We start from the raw sequence: 18,074 nt of genomic DNA on the forward strand, positions 1-18,074 counted from the left end.
TGGGGTAAATATCCAGTAGAGGGATTGCCGGATCGTATGGTAGATCATTCCTTAGTTTTTTGAGGAACCTCCATACTATTTTCCATAGTGGCTATTAGGTCGAACTTCTGATGGCTCATTCTGAGGGATCTGGAATTAGGCAGATCTGAGTTTGAACGCTGACTCCAGCACCTGTCGCCCACGACATTGGTTGGCACAGTGTATTTTAAGCTATGTGTCCATTCCTCTCCTTTGTTAAGTGAGGATAATGATACGTACTTTGTGGGGTTGTTGAGATGAGTAAATTAATTGCCGTGAATACAGTGTCTCTCGCAGTCCCTGACACATGTGAATCTTCCTGGAATGTCAGCTCTCTTTCCATTTCTTTTATGTCATGCTGCATCCCCTGTCAGCCATACTGATGTCTATGACAAACCTGTCTGTAACTCACAAGTGACCTACTGGCATTTTGGTGACTTCAACCATGTCATAACTCTGCAGTATAAAGAAATCCAACACGTAGGAACAATTGTATAATAGCGAGCATGGTTTTCTGACAACAAACTTTCCAAATTGTATAAGGCCATGTGATTCTTGTGTTCATCAAAGAGTGATTGCACGGGAGGTGTGGCAGTCACAGGTCAATTCACTATAGGTCGTTCAATATGCTGACTTCCTTCCCTCCACCAATAGGGCTGCATCATACTTCTCCATCCGCTTGGAAGTTAGGCATGTTGTATGATTCGCTGTGGACAATGACATGTGGACAAAGTGACTTGTGTTACATTCAGGAGGAAGCTGTAGAAGATTTCATTCTCATATTCACCATGATAGTAAAAGTTAATGTTGAAACAGGGCTTGTGTCCCTCTGATAATCCATGTTAAAAATATGGCATGGGTGAGAAATTAACTTTTGTCGCATTGCACCACTGAGATTTATGGCTGTTCACAATCTGTCTAGACTCACAGAGGAGATTGCTCACATATTCTAATAATTCTGCCTTTGCTCAAAAAATTTCGGTGATTCTCTTGGTAGAATTTCTTTCAGGGGCAGTATGTGACAACCACAGTGTCAGTGTAAAGCCATCCTGGCTCTCCGTGCTATGGTAACATTGGCCACTGATCCTCCATTTTATTCATTAGCCTTAGCTCTGACTGCATCCGCTTTTAATAATCAATTGAACACCTCTGAGACTATTGGCATGACTGTGCCCCTCAGAAACAGGGGCACACAAAAGTGGGGGTGGGAATGGGGATTTGGAGGCTGTTCACTCAGGGGGCAGGCAATAAGAAGGTGTCCTGTTTACAGAAAATTTAAAAATAGTAGAACTGACTGAGAGGTAGATCGTTTTTATTATCATTGCAGCTGTGCAATTTTGAACAATATATGGTACAAATACTCATTCTTTCCCCTCTCCCGCTTTCCCCTTTTGCTATGCAGCTGCTCAGAAAGCAATTACAAAGAGGTGTTTTCGAAACTTTTGAACAACAGAAACGTGATTGGAATGTGTTGTCTCCACTAAGGTGAGTGTTTTCAAAGAGATAATATTCATTTGGAATATTTATTTAAAAGGAAAAAGAGGTCATTTTACTTTATAGTTACCCTTTGTATATTAATTTGGATATTGGCTTGTGAATTTATATCTAGTCATATGTGCATTCACCTAAATCCTGGGCCTCATTCATTCTTAGATGTACAGGGTCTGAGCAGTACTGGACACATAATTGGGTCCCAGTAGATGATGAATGAGTCAAACTAGGTTAGCAGCAAAATAGTATTTTCTTTTTCTTTTTTAAATCAGTAATGTATGAGGGTCAGGGAAGGCTCCGACTCCATTGCTTTGAAGGGTCTTCCTGTTGATGCTAAGAAATTTTAAGGCCTAATGTTGGGAGAGAGATAGGCTCCAGCTGCTAGTGCTGAAAGAGATCTGGGCCTTAGACACACATGACTCACACCCACCAGCACTAAGGAAGTCAGGAGGGGTGCCTCCCTCTGTGTCCATACATACGCCCTACATTGCTCTTCACTGGATATCACTATTTCTTTGATGTTCTTTACACACCCTGTTGTTTGAAAGCAAAGGATATCAAGAAGGATGGAGAGAAAAGAGAAAAAAATATTGATTTGTCTCAGGAACTACACGCCTAAGTGAGAGTTCTTATTGTGGGTGGGATTCTGTAGGCGATAAGAAGGGAAATGGACTGGAGAATAATTTGAATGTTGGCTACCTCCAGACTTCAGTTTTGGAAAATAAAAATGAGTATAACACTTGTAAAGATAGTTGTTGGGATCAGCCCACAGTAGTCAATAATCATAGGCAGTTCCTGGATACCAGGTCATAGTGAGCTTAGCCTTGGGGGGGAAATTACCCTTCTGAACTCTGTTTTACAGAAAAGTTATCATGGTAGGAATGGGGAATGGGGGTAGGAGAAGTTTTTGTATAAGAAGGTTTTTTTTTTTTTTTTTTACCATTTTTGAATACCCTTTTTAATGTTTTCTGGGTGAAGGTCTAAGATTAAAGGGAGCACGTGTAGCCTCTGGCATGTTTAGAGTCTATCCATCTGCTAAGGGACCATCCCTTAGTGGAAGATGGAGAGTGGCCTTAGGCAGACCATCTTGTGAACTGGAGCAGGTCTCCAGGGTCGGATGGATGTCATCTGGAAATTTAAAATATGGCCCTGGTTCTGGGAGAATGAGGTGAGGAGAAGGAAAACAACCTAAGGATTTTCATTTCCACTTTTTTCCAGAAAAATGTAGGGTCACTTTTGAGCTTCTGGGATAAGTTGGCAGAGTACAGAGAAGCTGAAAATATTCACATCTCTCTACAGCCCTGTACATCTGGGTTTGCCAGTAAGACTTTAGTTGACTGATGTGTCAGATATGTCAGTACTTTTGTACTTCGTAGCCGTGAGATCCAAGAGAAGGGAGTGCCCCAGTGTTTGGTTTTGTTTTTTGCTCCAGGTGAAGAACTGGACATTTTCGCTATACTCTCTGGAAAGAACAACTGATTGGGCAACCTTAAACTGATGCTGAGGGAAACAAGTATATGAGTTTTAAAAAATAATTATTGCCTTAGAAGAAGTTGTGTATATATATTTTGTGAATTTCTGATAATAGGCTTTGGTAGATAAGTAAATTTAGGAACCATTATTACCACCATTTATTTTCCTTATAGGAAGTCTTTGGGCAATTTGAAATATGATCTCTTTTGCTCTTGTCCATTTGTCATTTGTTATTCAGAGAATAAAAAGGATACAACTCCATGTATGACCCTGGGCAAGTTACTCAACAGTTTTAAGCCTGACAACTATGAAATGTCAGGGTTGGACTCAATGACTTCTGAGGTCCCTGCTAGCACTAGAAGTCTCTGATCTGTTTGCTGGTAAATGAAGGTGAAGCTGTATATGTGTCCCCATCATTCCCTATTCATAGCTTACATTTCCTCATTACATTTCTTACATTAAGAAATACTGTTTCCTAAATGCAGCCCTTAGAATAATGTTTTCTCTTTACATTCTAAAGGAAGACAGTAGACTTTGCAAAAAAACCCAAAAAATTCTGGATAAAATAGAACAATTAAAAACATTATTGAAACATTATTTTTAGGCCTGTCCATTATTTCACAGACCCATTCCCTTTGTCATTTCTTGTCAAAGGATTTAGGCAGCTTGTGTCTCTGGCTTTCATCAAGTATCTTTTTCTCTTCCTATTTAAAATAAGCTCTGTTTCCTTTTTCCTGGCTAGATGAAAGCCCGTGTACCCTGTACTTCCTGATATGAACCCAATGATGGTGGAACCGGGGTTCACATCGCTCCAGATTGTCAATTTCAAAGGATGTTTTAGAGACGAGGGATGAAAAAACAAGCTTCAATTTTCCTCTTCACATCTCTCCAATACACACTGTCTATTATTTCAGAAAACGCTTTCAAATGTATACTGTTTCCTTCCCTGAATTGGCACCAAATCAAGAAGTGGCACATAATGTATTGTTGTGTTTATTATGCATAATTTTGCTGCTGACAGCAGGGCCATCAAATATTGGGAAATTTACAATCAGGGAGGTCCAGCCATCATGCCTGAAGTGAAGGACAAAGTATTCTGTTATTCATCTCCAGCTCTGGCCCTTTATGATCAGACAGTGAGCAATATACTTATCAAAGTCAAAATAACCTTCATTTTACAAAACACACTTGTCCTTAATTGCCAGAATAAGAATGCATAAGCAGCTGCTCTCTTGAGAATGGAATGGAGGCTGACTTGATGTAAGTTTTGAGTATTTTGTAACTCACGATACTGGTGTGCTCAGTTAAGTTTTAATTCACAAATTATGTATATTATATTGAAGAAGTAGAAAAATTTTTGGAGTTTAAATATATTTATACAGTGAAATATGTATTTCATACTTATGATGTACATATTTATGTTATGTAATTTTTTCTTTTGAACCACAGCAAAGGCCAGTAGTTCTATTTCTATGCCTTAGTCCCTAGCAGTTAAGAGCTTGGATGCTGAAGGTAGAAGGATGTGAGTTTGAATCTCTTTGACTATCTCTGTGACATAGGCATATGCCTTTGTTTACTACTTTGTAACATGATAATAATAATAGTACCTACCTCATAAAGGATTAGTAAAGATTAATGTGGATTAAATGATATTGCACATATGGAAAAATGTTTAGTACAGTGCCTAGTTAGTGTTAAGATAAGATCTTAAGAAATATTTACCATGAATATTACTGCTCTCCTTCCTTTCATTTTTGTTAAAAAACAGTAGTCCAAAGAAAACACATGTGCCAAGACCTTTACACAGAAGAGACAGGAAAGAAATGTTATTCTCACTACACACACACACACACACACACACACACACATGCATACACACACACATACATGTATGTTATGGCACTAAATGGTCCTTGGGAGGCATATAGTTTTGAGAACCTGACTAACTGAGACGACTCAGAAAACACAGAAAAGCAGTGAAAATAATTCTTACTTGATAAGGCATTAATACTATGTTCACCTCAAGTAATACCTATCTTCTTAAAAAGGTGTCACTGTTTAGAGTTAGTGTAATCTATATAGTGACCATCTGAGCCTTTAAAGATAGTGACATTTATTTGGAAATAGGCAGGTTCTGGAATGTGGTAGTGACCCTTGTGCTTACGAGTTGCAGTGTGGCCAAATGTAAATGACAAAACACAAATAGAAAGTGAATCCCAGTGCTATTCTGGGAAGGACAGGGAGAATCTATGGAATTTGGTTGTTCTCTAGCTGTGACCCGGGAGCAACATTAACTGGCAAACATTCTCTGAGCAGTAAGGTCAGGGTGACAACATTTGCTTTCTCAGATTGTCAACATTTCTTTGTGATAATGGTAGGCAAGTTGTTAGATGGTGAATTGGAGAAATGGACTTGAGAAGATAAGCACTGAGAAATAAAATGACTGGCCACTTTAGTTACAGAATAGTTGACCTGAGAGTCTTTTGTTGTAATTTTGCTATTTTCTCTGGTGTTACTGTAGGATTAAGTTTAGGTAAATTAAGTGTTAGTGGACTGTAATTTCAGACCAATGCTCTATTCAAAAATCACAAGACAAGCAATAGCGGACAGCATTTGAAATGAAATGAAAATTACAGTTTGAGTATTTTTTTCCTCTTCCTTTTCATTCTTTCTTTACTAAATAGAATGGACAGGTAGAACTGTTAGAATCTGCTTCCGATTCATATCACACAGGCACAGACACATACGCATGCACACTCGAAAAACATGAAACAAAGTCTTTCCAGAACCCAGTGAAAAGTTCCATTTGAGGCTACATGTGTATTACATAAAAAATGCTTGGCTTTCATGAGAACCACCATTCTGAGAAGCGGAACCATAATGCATATTAGTAGGTGAAGAAAACTTTCTTGGGAAGGACCATAAAATGTTGGAGGCCATAAACTCAGGAATTAGATTCCAGAATGAAAGTGCTATGAAAGCCCAGAGCACAGGCTAAGTGTGTGTGGGGCCAAGTAAATAAAATTTTTTGTTTTGAATGGCAAAGTACAGTTGGCGCGTTGTCTTCTGGGCTCCTCCACCTCCACTTCTTCCTCTTCTTTTTAGCTCACTTGTTGCTTTTTGAGTGTGACCTGCAGTTAATAGAGAATATAAAATTTAATGAAATAGTAAAATTTTTGGCTGGATAATTTTTTTAAAGTTTCATTATAAATTTTAAAGAGATGTCTTGGTTCACATTTTGGACTGAACCAGAAACTGCCATCAAATTAGAGTATTCCCCTTTGGAGGCACTGCTCTCTCCAGATGGTTATGCCTTGTGGACACAGCTGCTTCTTGGGGTTCAAGGGGAAGCCTAGCCCTGGCTTATCCTGTGCCCCCTCTAGAAGCCTAGAAATAATTCTGCATGAGAGTCTGGTTTCCAAATGAACTCCCCCTTTCCTGACGTCACAGTCTTAAAAGTGCCTGTGTTTTCACAGTCTTTGTAAGACCACTGAGGAGTGTTTGTTACCAGATTTACAACTCTGATCTGTACCTGTCCACACTGGGTCCCCACTAGAATTTCTGCCAAGCTCTGGGGTTCCCACCTAGGCCTCCCACAGTGAGGCCATAGCACATATGTTTCCTGAGTGAACTTGGTGCTGCTGTCTATGTGCACATTTTCAGTCAATAAATCTTGCACATTCCTGTACTTGTTCTCTAGGCTGCCAGCCAGTACTATATCGTATGTGAGAATGCTACCTTTCCCAAGAGAGAGCTGAGCACTCCTACCTGGCCCATGTGGATAAACCTCCACTGCTAACGAGGACCAGTCTCTGGTATGTGTAATGCTCTCCTTTGACCAATGTCCCAGAGCAGGGCCCAAGCTCCTTGTGTACTAATGCCTTGAACTGCCCCTGACAGTGAGGCATGTGACCACTATGCTTAAATAATAGAAGATGGAAATGTGTTTATTTTGTTTGAGGTTCAATTGATTTATAGATACTTTTTTTTTTTCCATTTTAGTAGGATGACTGGACTTCCCAAGGTAGGCAGCACCAGCAGTGAAACCATCTCCTGTAGAAAGTGAAGGGATTGCTTTAATAAAGAATTGACAATTGTGAATGAGTCCTTGGAGACAGGAGAGCCAAATGTCACATATATTAGTTTTAACCACGATTCATTTTTCCATTGGGATTTTAACAGTTGTGACATCTTCACATTTAAAATTCTGAAAGAGAAACAAGTCAGTGGGGAACCTGGGGTCAGAGAGGAAGAAATAGAGTGGGCCAAATGCTGAGTATAGTTCAGGCAGTGGTAATGTGTTACATTGTAAATCTTGGGACGGGGAAGTTGCTGAAGGTGGGGGGAGGGGTACAAATAAGGAGAAAGGGAGGTATCCCTGCTTTGGATTCCTTACTTAGGAATGGAGATGGTATGGTACTTGGACAAGCTCAGGAGGGGAAGAAGAGGGTAGAAGGGGAAAGGGCATCCAAGACAGATGCTGGAACCATAAATGCTTATTACTCCCAAGGAAGACAATAGAGGTCCTCTCCTTCTTCATTCAACACGTCTTTACAGATTGCTTACTCTATGCCAGGGATTGTGCCCTGGGGATACTAGCTTGTCATCATTAGTCACATCTACATCTTTATTAAATGTTTCCATCAATCCATGCTTGCTAGGTGCTCCAAGGAAGTTGACTGGAGTCGGCAGTGGCCTCCCTGAATTTTGTAGAAAAGACAAAATGCATATGCTGCTTCTATTACAGTATCCAGTGTTTGGCAATGAGCAGTCTTGCATTGTTATGCAAATACCAAGGTAATATAATGTGTATAAATTACAATAAGTGCAATTACTCACAGAAAATTTGTTGGCACTTAGTTATGTTATTGTGCTCACTGTAGATTATTGTTTGTTACTTTCTGTTCCTCTAATGTACTTTACCCACTTAAGTTTTGAAACAAATGAAATGCTGGCGTATCATCATTTTGCAAGAAATATATATATGTATCTTTTATTACATTAGACAGGTTAATATGTCTTTGCATTTTATAACAGGAAACTTTATTAGCATGATGAAATTAATGTATGCATGGCAATATCTTTTGAACCAGTTGTTACCGGTAGATAAAATCTGATGTGGTAATTGCTATCTGAATGTCTGGGTTATTACTGAAGTAAAATCATTCACTAAGGGATTATCAGAGCTACAATATTATGAATGATAAAAGATCTGCCTTTACTCCCTAGTTTTAATTAGCTGTTAAAGAGGTGTCCTGGGTGATTTTAAAAGTCTCATCTTATCAATATTGTTATTTAGAAATGATTTACAATATTATTACAGAGTCACTAATGTTTCTATCATTAAAGATCAATCATTGTTTCCATTATGAACTCTGTTGTTTGAAGGCTTTGCAGGCACGGCTTAAATATTCCATTTAAAACTCTGTGTGTATCTTTCTTTAAAAGATATTATAAGGTCTTAAACTCTAGGAGTTAGTGTTTATGAATGGACCATTATCGACTTATTTATTCACATGGCAGTACCCAGCTACAGTCTCATCAAAAGATGTAAGCCTAGTTTTATAGGAGAAAATGACTTATCTCCTTTATCCATTGACCTTGTGTTTGGAAGTGAGTCTTGGTCAACCTGGAAAGCTGCATGAGTAGATTTGATGTAATTTATCTTCTGCTGTTTTATTACCCATTAGCTTTCTAATATTAATGCTTCAAAACATTAACAAAGTTTACAGAAATACCTGATTTGTGATCTGAGGTCATTCTCTGTGAAATTACCATATCAGTCAATTCCTGAATAAATGTAAATAAAAACATTTTTGAAGAAAAATGTTCTCCAAAAGGTTAGATCTCACATTATAATAACTGTATTGCTGAATAGTCTGTTTGAAAAAATCCCAGTTCTATAGGTTAAATCATTTCGCATTTCCTGCAGTTACACCATTACATTATTTCCTAGGTACAGCTGAAAGACTACAGCCATTGGGTTCATGGTCATGCAATCCATGAGTTTTTACCAGGTACCCATACTTCAGAAAGGTCATTTCTAGGGAAGTGATCAACTTTCACGGAAGTCTTGTTTTAATATTGAAGCGACCATAGAAATTACCTACTCTTATTTATGGCTTGTAAATGAGAAAGATGAGACCCAAAGAGATTATTTGTTTAGAGTCAAGTATCTATTTAGTTAAAAGACCCTATTTGAGAATCTAGTCTGGCCTAGGAGTATTCCTTTCTGCTAACTGCTCTATCATCTGTCTGTCTGTCTGTCTGTATACCATCATCATCTATTGGTGGGCTATACACACACACACACACACACACACACACACACACACAGAGGTAAAAAGTAAATTAGATAGTAAGTCACTCACTATGAGATCAAAGTTTCACACCTTCATTATTCAGTTATGGAAGCTGAACAGATTCTGACTCCCAGTTTACTTGACTTTCAGTGGGATAGGCTTCAGGTATGGTAGCTTTCTGAAGATAAGGTACAATTTATATCACAGAAATCCTTGGAGGTAAGGGGTCCCAATTAGCTGAGAAGAGGTTTTCTTGCCACTTAACAGTGCTATCAATTTGAGTGCAAGTGCATTCATTTCCATTTTAGTATCTATTACTATAAATAGATGTTGAAAATCCAAAATATCTGGTACCATATTTCCAGTTTATTCCAATGATATGTTGGTGCCAGGATTGCCCACCAATTATTCTAGTTTGGCATTTCATTACTTATTCCCATATTATTGCACAGGTTTGCAACCTGATATATTTATGGCCTCTGGAGAGGCATATTACTTCTGGTACTGACAGAGCTAATCAATGCCTGAATGAATTTGTCTTTGCATAGCAAAGTGATGCCTGAAGGACTTTCTGAGGTAACTGTCCTTTTGAAGTCATGGGGTATCTGAAGTTATGTTACACTGGTGTCTACATCTTCGAAAGCAGTGCTTTTCAACTGTGTTAGAACGTTAGAGTCAGCTGAGGACCTTGTATGAAGTACTGATGTCTGGGCCCCACCCCTGGGGCCCTGACTAGCCTAGGATAAGACCTGCATTGATAGTTTTTGAAAGTTCTGCAGGTAATTCTAGCAAGCTCTTCCTTTTCAAAAACTCCTCAGGTAATTCAGCAAGGGTTGAAAATAGTCAATGGAGAGTGACGGCCCCTTTGTAGCATTGTGTAATGAGAGGAGATTCTTTTATCAGAAAATACTCATGATTTAATAGGCTAGGAGCTATCAGGAAGAAGGAGTTGGAGCTCTCAGTCTTATTACAAATGGCCTCAATATGATGGCTATGTGTTAACACTCAGATATTTTGTGTTTACCTCAAGGGACTAACTGTAACTTATTAGTTAATATTTAACCTGACAACAGTAACAATATGAAAACCATATTGATTCCAACAATGTATAAGTTTCCTAAAAAGATGATTTTTAAACTTATTTCTCTTCCATTACTGTGAGATCTAACTAATATCAAGAGTGACTTCTGCTCATGTTGATAAGTCAATATTTCAGCATCCACTCATTCATTGATTAAAAATATTTGCTTGTTCTTTTATGTATCAGGCACCAGAACAGTCTTACAAGACATCACATCATTATCTTCATAACCAAAATTTATCGTGGAAATGTACCAAATCATTTTGTAGAGTTACTATTGGTACCTCAACATCCCTGAGACAAAGCTTTAAAATGTCATGTGATAGACAATTGCATGGCTTTTCAACACAGGAATTATGCCAGTTTTTACTTTTATTAGATAATAGGCATTAGAAACTGACTGTGATGACTGTAGAGGTTCCAACATAATTACCAAACACGGAGGCTGTGGTTGTAAATCTTCTGCTCCTAAGGTACAAGCTTCCAAATTGGAGAATTTTTAGCAGTATGTGTGACAGGGATACAAGATAAACAATGAATAAAAAAAATAAGCACAGAGTTATTTATAACAGAGGAAATTAAAGATATAAAAAACCCAGTAAAAGGGGTTAGTTAACAATTATGGCATATCCATGTGATAGAATATTATGATACAGATGAAGATTTGTAAAAGAAAATGGGAAAATATTCACATTATCTAGAGAGAAGCTGAATATAAAGCAATAGCAATAGAAGGATGCACTCTAAAGTGCATACATATTCATGTCGACTATTTTTCTTCATCCCCTGGACACTTTGAGGTGATGGCAAAGTCAGGGGAAGCATCAGAATGCCTCAGTTGTCCTGGATGCTCACCCAGCACAGGCTGTCTGAGGATCCGCTTGTCCCAGGCCTGGGTTTCCAGTTTCTGGTGATTCCTTCCAAATAGGATGCTAGATTATTCTTGGCAGGACCATGTGGACATGTAACTGAAAGATTTACTACTTAGCAAGGACTCAGACCAAAGTCAACTAGAGAAGTGATAGGTTAGCAGTCCCACACAGCTCTTTTACTTAGTGTAAACCAGCATTTCCACTCATCACATTGTTCTTTGTAGCACAATACCCCTCTCAAATCCCTCCAAAACCTTCCCTTCAGAGGAAGCTCGCTAGACCAAAAATACTTCCAGGCCTTATTAGTGTTTTTCTCATTTGTGGTTGTTTTTCCTCATTATAATTATATAATATAAGGAGATGGTTCTCAAAGAGTGGTTCCTTGGGCCTACAGCATCAGTATCACCTGGGAATTTAAATTTTTAAAAATTTTTACTAGTTGACTGTGACATGTTTTTCCTTTATAATATTTTTTACTCCACAATTTATAAAATTTGAATCGTTAAAATGTACATAGCTCTTCATTTGTGTCAGACGCTCTTCTGTACGCTTTCCAAATATTAACTCATTTAATCTTCATAATCACCTTGTGAGGTAGGTGCTATTATTTCTCTTTTTTACAGAGAAGGAAACTGAACACAGAGAGGATAAGTAATTTTCCCAAGGTCATGCAGCTATAAAAAGTGCTCATTGGAGACATATCGGAAGTAAATATGAAATGTCAGCAGTGGTTATTTCTGGGTGTGGGACTACAGAGAGCTTTAACTTTCTTCTATGTGCTTTTCTGTATTTCCAGAACAAATACATATTATACTTGTTATCAGAAAAAAAAAACCATAAAACATTATTGAAAAGAACTAAGGCACCAGTTCTATTTATTTTTTATGTCAATAAATTTTTAAAAATTTATTGGAGTGACATTGGTTAATAAAATTATATAGGTTTCAAGTGTACAATTCAATAATACATCATATGTATACTGCATTGTGTGTTCACCACCCAAAACTAAATCTTCTTCCATCACCATATATTTGACCCCCTTTACCTTTATACCTCCTCTGCTCTCCTTGTTCTTATGGTAACCACTAAACTGTTGCCTATTGATGAGTTTTTGTTTGTTTGTTTGTCTCATTTGCTTGTTGCTTTCAGTTTTATTTCCTACACATGAGTGAAATCATTTGGTGCTCATCTTTTTCTGTCTAACTTATTTCACTTAGCATGATAACCTCAAGATCCATCCATGTTGTCACAAATGGCAGTTTTTCATCGTTTCTTATGGCTGAGTGATATTCCATTGTGGTGGTAAGGCAGCAGTATTAAAGGAGACCTGGAGTAAGGGTGAGATAGAACAAGAGAAAGAGGAACTGTAATTTATTAAAAACCTCCTCCAGATTGGGTATTCCAGGATCCTGGAAGCTGCTGAGCAAGTGTGGAAATAAAGAGCCCCACATATAGGCTTGGTGAGCATCATAACCAGAAATCCTGGGAGAGCATCACACTGAGCAATCTGATTTTTCAAATGTCTAACAGATTTTGAAGCTTATTATCTTTGTAGGTAGGCAGTGGTAAACTACATTTCATCACAGTATGTCCAGAAGACATTTGATGGAGCGGAACCCAGCTCTCTGTGTCCAAGGAATAAGGAAAGTTTGGCTGTAAAATAATGTCCTGACTCATCTTTAACTAAGTGCACAAAGTGGGAAAAAAATTAATATCTTCTGGTGTGTGGGAGGCATGGAGAAAGAGCTGTTTTCAGAGTAGCCCATCATTAGCAATCTGCACTGAATCGACTGGTACCTGCAGCTTAGTCAGCTCTTAAACAAGCTGGACAACAGCTGAAGTAATTATTTGGGGTAAATTATTGCCATTGTAAAAAGTAATCAATGCTTTATTACATCAAAAAGATTTTTTTCCCTCTTAATTTCTCTTCACTCTACTTCTCTTCAACCTAGAGCTCTAGAAGAATGAAATTTTGTTTTTCTTCCCTGCATTGGTAACAGAGTCTCAGCAATCTGAATGCAACAAGACAGGACACATCTTGTAAAGGTTTTCATTTTAATGTCTCTTAATGACCAGTAATGAATTCTTTATAGTTAATCTGCTGTTCTCATGAAAACAATCTAGATGGTTAAAAAAAATCAATCATTAATGAGCAGTAAATGACAGCTCCCCAACAACACAGCTGTATTTTTGTAAAAGTGATTAAACATTGTCTGCATTCATAATTGCATGGTTAATAAGAATGTTGAGCACCAAGTCAAGCATTGTTGCTAATGATGACAGATTACGATGCTACAAATGCTTTGGAGTTATGGGGCTAAATTTTCAAAGGCAGTCCTTGGAACGAAATCCACACAGAGCCACTAAGTATTCAATTTGCATGGACCATTACCAGGTTTGTGCTTGGCATTTGGGAGCTACGCAATTGAGACTCTTTTGAAAATCGGGCCTATTATGACAGAAAGCATCTGTAATTAACAGTAACTGATCTCCCTTTGCCCAGCATTGGTGAAAGGTGTAAAATGCTCTGTGTATGGTTTGATAAATTCCAAAGCTCCTTTGATTAAGAGTCTTGAAAGCCGAAAGGATGGCAAAAGAGTCTCTTGGGATGTAATTCAGCCTTAGAAGTAGGTGTAAATATCAGAGTTTTGCAAGCAGATGAGAGAGACTAGGCAAGTCCTTTAGAAGGGGTCTTGATAATCCTGCCATTGATTATTTGTCTCTCTCATTTTGGCCTTAAACGTATGCAATCAACTTTACCTTGGTATTTCTATATCATCATTCGCAGATCTAACTATTTAAAATCTTAGATTGTCCCCTGGGTCATTGGGGGTTGATAGCTATACTGAGGGATGGATTTCAATCTTAATGAAGCTGTGGGCAGAGTGAGCCACTCAGTGATTGCACGACCCCACTCCCGCTGTTCACATATGAAGTGATTCTATGTATGAAGCCATATGTAGTCACAATTTATGAGAAAAATTACATGCCAAGAGGGAATTTATGAGTTTGGAGATTCTTAGGAATATCTTGTATATCACTGGGGTATCTTGTGTATCACTGGGGCAATTCAGTGGCATTATGTCTTATGCTGTTAATTTACTTATTCTGGTTTATATGGATATCTAGTCTTGACAATACCTTGGCCTAGAGAACAGAACTCTGTGTATTATTCCTTTGACTTCATAATAGCCCTTCACTCTGTGCTGTTTTTTTCTGGATCAGTCAGCCCTGGTCTGAGAAGAGAATTACAGAGTTTCATAGTCTGTAAGACAAACTGACATGGGATTAAGAATATGGTTTTAAGATGCCTGTTTTTTAAAGACCAGTCTGTCACCAGCTAGTGACATTCTATACATCCTGGGTACTCACTTTTCCCATCAATACAACAGAAGTGATATTAGAAGGTACTTGCTAGGGTTATTGTGAGGACTCAGTGAGACAAGTATTTGAAATTCTTAGCAGAGTGACTAGGACTTATTATGTACTGGATAAAAGTTCTTTTATTCATCTTTATTATTTTAAGGCCACCAGTCTAGATCCTGAGAAAGTAAGCACTACAGCTGAGGTTGGGAGCTATTTAGCTGGTCTGAGTCATTTCTTATAGATCTAAGAAGCAACCAGGTGTTGCCTTGTTCGTCCATGTGTTAAGTGGTAATGGCTGATGAGCAGTTACTTATATATGTCAGTGGGCAGGGAAACTTTTTTCTTTTTCCTAATTCTCTATAACCAATTTTATTAATTTTTGTGTTTTTCTTCCAATGTTTATTACTTGAAATATGAAGAAATAAATGCATGTAGATTTGTTCTTCATCCCTTCTTGTCACATAACTGTACATAGTCTTGTGATATACTATGTACAGTTTCACTTTGCTCTTATGTGCTTAACAATATGTCCTAGAGATGTCTTGTAGAAGCATATATCAATCTTTTCTATTCTTTGTAACATTGTATTCCATTGAGTGGACGTACTATAGTCTAGTTAACTAGTCTCCCAATCAGTGGACATTCGAGAGGAGAAACTTGGTTAAATAGCAACGCCTGGATAGCATAAACATTCCAGAGGCTCCAGTACTTTTCCTGGCCCCCTTTCTCCTCCTCGAATTGTTTGTCTCCTAAAGACTTAGTGGGCCATCATCACAGAGGACAGTCAAATATATGTGCTGAGTGAAACTGAAGCATGAAGGAAAACTGGGCTTCTGCTTTTGTCTTAGTGCTCCTCTCTTCTCTTTAATACCCTTTGGACTTTTCATCTATATAGAAATCTAAAAAATATGACAGCATTAAAACAGAAGGCAGAAATGCATTGTATAAAATTTTAAAGACTCGCATGAGTGCTCAACATTTTTAAATGATTGAAAAAATGAAGTGATAGGGAAATGTGTGTAGCTTCAGGGATTTAATGAAAAATTTACTTTATTGCCCAATGTCTTCATTTGACAAATGAAAATTATAATGGTTGTTACCCACTTTCTCTTTCAGTTGGAGAACAGTAGCCCCTAGATTACTTCATAATATTTTGTAAATACAAAATGCTAAATCACAATAGTAATTTGCATGGCAATGGCCAGGAACCAGGTCTTTTTACTGCATTGGCTTAAGTGATTAACAAGATTAGGCAGGACAGTCTGTGTCCTTCAGAGAGACTGGAAAATGTCAAGGTGTGCAAATATCCTTTTTCTCTGATGAAATGAAGTGATCTCAGGCTGTATGTTGTTACATGTGGACATGGCTGCACTGGACAGAACTTATGATTTTCTGCAACCCAATGGTAACTCTCCTGGTTAAGCAACCCGGGCAAAGCCCCCTGACCCTTGGCTCCTGCTGCTGTGCTTATTCATCTTGCTCCTTCCCACTTCTTGACTTTATTTATATTGTCCCCAAGCTTTTTTTTCTTTTTTCTTTTGCTTTTAGTTATGGCAAATCCTGCACAAAAAAGCTGCCTTCGAACCCAGTTTAACCTAGTGTTATACATCCTCTAGCGTGGCATTGAGACTGGTATACCTGACAATAGGAACTTGGGTCAGGTTCCCTTCTGTGGTTCAGCTTCATGGTCCATAAAACAAGGAATGTGGTATTTACCACTCAGGATTATTATGAAGATTAAATGAGAAAATGTAAGCAATGAGTGGCCAGTGTATATATTTCCACTTTGTGATGCTCTCTCACTTCTCTGCCCGTCGACGGCACACCCTTTGTTTAAATTCCTATTACATTTATGGGACCTCAGCCTGTGACACCTTGATGCTTGAACAAGTTTTGAATTTTCCTCTTATTGTGTGTATAAAAGCCAAAATTCCATGTTTTTCAGGTTGTCTTCTTGAGAGGCTAAATTTTAATTGAGCATCTACTGAGAATCTGAATAAACCTTAGAATCAGATTTTCAGAGCTAGAGGGAATGTAGGGATGTGTCATGTTATATTTTCCAGGATGTCACCACAATAACTTCCATCTTTTTATGCCCTTCTGCAGTATGTCCTCTCCACTCCCCCTGTCAAGAGGCAGTTTAATTCTTCTCCTTGAATCTGAGCAAGCTTGTGATTTCTTCAATTAGCAGAACACAGTGGAAGGGATACTATGTGACTTCCAAGATTGGGTCATAAGAGGCCATGCAGCTTCTTCCTTATTGAATAAGATTATCATATTTGTAGTTCCCAATTAGCTACCTGTAACTTGCTGTGAATCACCTACCTTGGCCACTATGCTATGAAGAAATCTAGGCCATAAGATATGTGAGTGAAGGAGTCATCTTGAATGTAGATCTTCCAGTCCCCACTGCTCTAGCCACTACCATTTGTGTCTCTTCATGGAAGTCTCAGATACCATGAGCATAGTAAAATGGTTGTTTTATGCTGCTGAATTTAGGGTAGTTTTTTATGCAGCAAAGATAATTGAAACAAGGATCACGGTTTGACTACCATATTTTGGAGATTACATAGGCCCAAAGAGGTTAAGTAAATCATTTTATTCAAACAAGGATGGAGTGATAGAATCATTCTTAAGAAATGGATTTCTGACTTGAAGCTCCATGCACTTTTTGTTACAGCATATACCTTTGTAGCTCTTGAAGTCAGTCATTCCTGCATGTTTATGTAGTTAAAATTTTATTTCAGGCCTCTGTACTCAAGGGATACCCATTCTAAGTACTCTGCTCATGTAGTAAGCCATGAGGAAATGAATTACGTTATAGGCCTAGCAGATGGGATTCTGTTGCAGACTTTAGGTAGTGAGCAATATTGGTTGCTCCTAGAGAAGGGACAAAGATAAAGAGATGGAAATGGAGAGTTGGTGAGATAGTCTGCTGAGGTTGGAGCCTTGCAGAGGAGGAAGTGGGAAGCGGCACAGCAGGATAGAAATAATGAGACACTGGTGAAAAAGAAGAGTTGAAATTACTTCAACTCTATTGAGGCAAACAACTGTGTGTTGACAAGAATAAAGTCGATGAGCAGTTTTAGCCAAGCTCTTACTCTCTACTGCTAAAGGGGAAGAGAGAGGGAGGTGACATATGGAACAAGAAGGAGCAGAGGGAGTCAGCATGAGAGGAGAGAGGAAGCTGTAGGAGGAAGGGATGGGGGAAACTCAGGCAGTCTATGGAATCAGCAGGGTGAGCTTTCCTAAGGAGAGAGATTGGAAGCCCAAGCAAAGATGCAGGGAACAGTTGGCTCTAAGTGTCCAAAAATAAATAGAAAAAAATTGGAGACAGTGGGAGACGATGAGGGAAATAAAATAAAAACACAAAAAAAGTTCAAAGAGAACATTTGGGCTAGAAGTTAAAACAGTGGAAAGTCTAAGAAGAGATAGGACAAACTGAAACATGTTGTGGGTGAAAATAGTTGG

Source organism: Rousettus aegyptiacus, unplaced genomic scaffold (genome assembly GCF_014176215.1).
Source record: "Rousettus aegyptiacus isolate mRouAeg1 unplaced genomic scaffold, mRouAeg1.p scaffold_m13_p_8, whole genome shotgun sequence".
Lineage (NCBI taxonomy): Eukaryota > Metazoa > Chordata > Mammalia > Chiroptera > Pteropodidae > Rousettus > Rousettus aegyptiacus.